The sequence below is a fragment of the Trachemys scripta genome, chromosome 20, assembly GCF_013100865.1.
Source record: "Trachemys scripta elegans isolate TJP31775 chromosome 20, CAS_Tse_1.0, whole genome shotgun sequence".
NCBI classification, from domain to species: domain Eukaryota; kingdom Metazoa; phylum Chordata; order Testudines; family Emydidae; genus Trachemys; species Trachemys scripta.
The window spans coordinates 3,583,909-3,589,908 of record NC_048317.1 but is presented as its reverse complement, the minus strand read 5'-3'; positions in this window follow the sequence as shown (position 1 = coordinate 3,589,908).

Genomic DNA, 6,000 nt, shown 5'->3' with positions numbered 1-6,000 from the left:
AACACCAAACAGACTCAGCCCAGTGCTACTGGCTTCTCCTAATTCGTCTTTGTACTCCTCTTTTCCATGCATTTTAAAAAACTTTCTCTTTCTCTATACATCTCCATATGACGTGCTGGCTTCAGAGGGGTTTGTTTATTTTGTTTGTTTTTCTCTTGCATTTCCCTCTTCTCATTGCCCCGGAGAAAACAAAGGAGACAGCAAATCAGATTGGATCTCCCCGCTCCGCCTGAGCAGGGGGTGGGAAAGTTTTTGGACGGCTTGAGAAAAAAAACCCTCCTGCAACTGCTGAGATGAAAGGACCCATCCGGAGATCAGAACCACGCTGTTTGGGCTTTGGCACGACCCAGAAAGTGCCCCAGTGCTCTCTATCGCAAAGACGGCATCACCTCTTCCCCGATCCCATTGTACGTTCAGAATATGGGTATTAAGAATATGGATATCGTCACTTCCAATTTAGGACTGGAACTGCGTTAGGTAACAAGACTTTTTAAAGGCAAAAGAAAATGATTGGAGCCCTCGGTGGGTTTTTACATTTTCTTCTTCCTCTTTCACCATATAATTTCTGCTCTAATGCAAAAACGTGACTTCAGACCCTGGGTAAGAAGTGGAAGCTGCTCCCTCCCACCTGGAAGTGTAATGAGGGCAGATTGGAGAAATTTAGAGATTAGCCCAAGAAGGAAAATACAGATCCTGGTTTTCAACGTGGCCACAGTTGGGGGATGGTTAGAGCTGGCATTTGGTTTGAATCCACCTGTAGATTAAAAAAAATAAAGCTGCTCCCACTCCCATCCCCGATCTTCACCCAGCTTTATAGCCTGAACCACTCTGTCTCCAGGTCCATGGCTCCTTTCGCACGTCCAGGTTCTAGCCTAGACCAGGCGAATCACTGCGAGAGAGGCTGCTTTTGTTGCATTTCCATCCAGGGTTGACGCTGACTTTGTGACATGCTCAGCCTGGTTTTGCAATCAGTGGGGCTGCCCTCACATACCCCAGCTCTGAGTTTGGCCCCGGAAGTTCAGGTCAGCAACCAAACCTTGGAGGGCTGATCCAAATCAAACCCAGACCCTGAGCCTTCTGAGGCTGCCCCGCCACTGTGTCAAAGAAAGAAAGGGACTTGTGTAATGGCCGAGACTCCTGGCCTGGTATTACGTTAGTACTAATGTCGCAACAGGGGCATTCAGCAGCCAAATTCCAACCCTGGAATGTGCATGGCAAACCATACTGCCCCTAGAGGGGGCTGAGGAGCCAGGACAGCTAGGAGGATAGATCTGAACCGAACATGAATGAATCCCCGGGGTGCTTGCCAGAAGCAGGTAAGGCAAACACATTCAATAACTAACTGCGGGGCAAACCTCTGCGAACCAAAGGGGAAAGGTTGGGGTGAGCCCTGCTGAGTTCCTGGGGAGGGCTCTGTGCAGCCGGTTTCTGAGTGGTTCCAATGTTTGCAAGGCCATTTGCACTGTAGTTTTGTGGTACAGCATTTCACGGTGTAATACGGGGTCTCAATAGGGACAGCAACAATGCTATGTTCTTTCTTACTGAAGGATCCCAATGCACTTTGCAAACTAGCTAGAGCACCAGCATCCTAATGCAGGCAGCTCTGGGGCGGAGGGCGCAGCCAATCATCCCGCAGAGAGCTTAGTACCAGTGGAGGTAGCTAGGGACGTTCTGGAGAAGGACATCGGGCTAATCTCTCCATTCCTACCAGAAGGTGCCATGAGCGTTTCCTAATTAGCCCAGTAATGATTGCACTAAATTTGAAGGTGTAATTCACCCAATGTTAGTCTCTTGAATGTTCATGCAAAGCCCCAGTGTTTAAGATATCAGCGGAAACACTCTTTCATAGGAAACTGCGTGGGACGCAGATGATTATCCCCTTGTCGGAATGAAGTGCAGCCTTGGACTCCGCTGGGAGCTGAACCTCTTGTTCCAGGGGTCTAGGTACTTCAACTCGGATCTTAAAGCCACAGAGGCATTCCCTCCAGCAAGGCAGGTACCGCAGCATACAGACACTGTGCTATGAAATAATGATGTACAACGGGCCTTGAGGCACTCTTTGCAGCTCCGTCGGCCTTGATGGCAAAAGAATAACCGAGAGTTTTATTGCTTCTTTTCTAGTGATCTTTACTCCCAGCTGTTTTCTCAAGAAGATCTGGATTCCTGTATCCAGCCTAAAGAACAGGGGCCGGAATCTTAAAAGTGCTGGGCACCCACAGTTCCCTGGACCCCAGAGGAGTTGCGGCTGCTCCACATGTCTCAAAAGTAGGAACCAAGAAGGGGGAGCCCTTAGTGACCACTGATGGACACCTTAGGAGAACCCACGCTTGGTCTGCTTTGTTTAGGCACAAACAAGAGACTGGTTACAATTTGCAGTCAAATCTAAGTTGCTTTGCAGCAACAGGAACTGAATCCCACTCCATTCTCAGCTTAAGGAAATTTAGCTCCTTGGAAGGACCGCATTTATTGCCATCTTTTGCAGAGTGGAATTAACATGCATGTACTGGTTGCATAGATATGTTCCCTGCCATTAAACACCCTAGGTCGTCCTCGGAAGGGGGAGCAGAGAATGGTGCTGTTTGGTTAAAGTGTTCTCTCTTTCTCCAGCTTGAGCCAAAAGTATTCTCACAAGATTCGGGCCACATGAGTACTTTGAACCAGAAAATTTTTTTGGGGTCCCTTCTAGGTTTGGATCTACCCTGGTACCAGCCCAGAGTGCTGGCTTTGGATCCAGGAGTTGGAATCTGCCACTTCTCCCAAGATAAAACATTCAAAGAGATTTGGATTTGAGGAGCTGGGTTGGGATCCAACGGCGCTTCCAGAGTCCTTAGATTGGTGCTAAACCAGATATCATGGAGATGGGCACCTTAACAATCCCAGTAGTAACAACACTCCAACATGATTATTGATATAGTTAGCATGGGGGGGGACGACTACAGATCATGTAGCCACCACAAACACCAAGGCACGGAGAGGCACTGGGTCTCGGTGGATAGGGCACCGGATTGGTTCAGGAGACCTTGCATTCAGTCCCTGGCTCTGTGAGACCTGAGCCAAGTCACTTCATCTCTCTGTGTCTTCTCCCAAGCTCTTCAGAGCTGTCTCTTACTATATGTTTGTGCAGCACCTAGCACAGGGGAGTCTCTAGCTGCTATTATCATAGAAATAACAGTAACCACTCCCGCTGCTCTGCCTAAACGATAGGGAAGGAATGTCACTAATTCTGGCCAAATTCTTTATTTCTATTCTTGTTTCCATCGAAAACAAAACAAAAAATTATGGCCACATCCTGAGCTGGGGTAAATCAACTTAGCTCCTTTGACCTCAGTGAAACCCCATCTGTTTGCAGCCACTGTGGATCTGACATCTGCACGTTCCATCCATTTTAAGAAATCATAAAGGGGACACACACAATTTCCCGACCCTTCTCTACCCAAAAAGTGAATGGAAAATCCTCTGCACCTACAGGAGTTTGTGCGGGGAGGAGCTGGGCGGTTGCTTTTCTTTTTTTCCAAGGAGCCGTGCGGCAAACAGCCCGATTTATAAGATTTCTCTATCATTAAAATGTAAATGAAAACAGACACGAAAACAATCTGAATTTCCAGCTGAGTTGCTCTTGCTTAATATTCTACCCTGAAGGGAGATGTGTGGAAGCAGCTACATTTCAAACAGAATCATTAAAGAAGGCAGTCTCAAACTGGGTTTTCATCAGATACTATGGTGTAGTTAAACACTCCATATCTGGCCCATCATGGTGCTGCTGAAAAAGAGACAAGAGGGAAACAGTTTCAGAAAAGAAACATCAGAATTAAGGAGCCAAGGAATAGCAATGTCAGTGTGTGAGTGCAACCTACGCACATGTGTATTTGTATACATGTGGGATCTGTCTTTGGAGAGGAGAGTACATGTAGATCTGTGCATATACACACAGAAGTAATATGTTTGTGTGGTGTGCATGCACTCTATGTGCACATGTCACTGTGTATATTTGGTGTGAGGTTTTTAAGTGTGACTTGAGTGATCGTGTGTGTCAGGGGCATGTGTATATGTTGGCATATGCGTGTCTATATTTAGAGGCATTCTGCAGTGTGAAAATGTGCCATGTTGCCTGACCGTGAACTGAGACTTTCAAACCATGGCCTGACATTTTAGGAACACAGGCATGGCAAATACAAAACAAGACCCTGACAGTCCCACAATCTGCCTGCAACCTGCTCTCTATTCTGTATTGCTCGCAGCAGCTTCTGGGATTTTCCTTTTCGGCTGCAGGCAAAGAGGATTGTGTTTTTATACAGCTACCGCAATGGGTCTAAAACCAATATAAGATAGAGGGGAGTGAGAACCAGAGACTGAAAAATGCAAATCATGATGAATCCTGTTACAGACAAACACCAAGGCATGCTGGGATAGCAAGAGGGCTGAGCTATTTTGCTTGAATCACTAACACAATATTTGCAACCCTAATAAGCTGAAATGTCAGCCTCATGTCTGCCTTGGCTGGCACACAATTGCTCAGAGTGCTTTTTTTGTTTCTATTTAACTTTAACAGAGGTCACCATCGCCAGATGAGATGCACAGGCGCTGTCAGGGTGCAGCATTGCCTTAAAAGATCCGAGTCTTACATGGGCGCAGCTCACATCACCAGAACAGGTTTCTTGTTCGTCTCATAGATGGTTCCTCATGAAACATGCATGATGCCAAGGGGCTTCTGCGGAGGGCCTGCCATTTTGTTTGATTGCCCCTGGTATCTCATTCATCATTCCACAGATAAAACCAAACCCGGGCGGTGCAGCAGAGTGGTGGTTGTTTTAAGAAAACTCCTTATTGCTCTCAGTCAGGCAAGCGGGGTGTAGAAGGCTCAAGGAATCACGAAGCCTCCAGTTTCAGATGAATGCTTTAATTCGGCACCATAATGGAAGATACCCAATTCGCCATGACCCAGAGAACCCCTCAACCGTCTGTCTCTGCAACTCTCTCTAGCTCTTGCCGCTTCCTCTTAGATTTATGCGCTGACCACAAGGTGGCGCCATGCCACCAGGGGCAATCTCAGCTCTGAAGAAACTCCCGGTCGCTATGACAGGAAGGAAACATCAGAATCCTTGGGCAACATATTGGCTTTAGGGCAGCAAGAACAGTAAGTGCCTTTGCTTGCAGGTTCTCCCAGGAATGCAGCTCAGACCAGCCCTACAGCCTGCAAAATCTGTATTGCCTGCAGCGAGAACATTGCAAGAATATTGCAAAGCCACCAGGATGTGAAAAGTTCTGAGCCGCGGCTGTCTGGAGTCCAGGCCCTCATGGGCTGTCTCTGGTTCTGGCCCTTGAACTCTCCACAAGGGTCAATCATGCCTAGCCCAGGGCTGGATGAGAATTAATCTGGATTGGGTAAGAAGCATTTTCTCTTGCCAGGAGACAGCGAGTAGAAACTGCTTCTTAATAATTAACTTAGAGCTGTCTGCAGGGCAACAATTCTGCTTCATGACAGCTTGGGAGGTTACGAAATTTGTTTTCATTTTGCACTGGAACAAACCCAAAACCTTCCCAACATTTTTGCAGAATGGCTGGTTCTGGATCGAAAAGCTCAGGTTTCAATGCAGGATGCTCCCCTCTCTTATCCAAAGTGACCGGACAGCCCCTGGAGCACAAAAACTGATGAATCTTTGCAAAATGTTTTGGCTTTGATGAAAAGTTCCCGATCCTTGTGCTTGGGTTGATGTAGGACTGAAGTGGCCTTTTGCTGCCTTGTGCTGTCTCCTCTGGACAGGGGTGACCCTCACCCTGGGAGGACAGGTTTGATGCCTGGCCCCATGCAAGGGTACACAAAGGGGCGGAAGGCTCCTTGTATCTGCTCTTCCCGCTCCCCCATGCTCCAGCACTGACAACATCCATTCTTTTTGGTTTTAACCCCACACGTCAGCTTGGAGCCCAAGTTCAGCCTGGAGCACAAGCAGCAGTGCTGCTGTCGTCCCGAGTGGGTGCGTCCAGGGAAGGGGGCTGCAAGAT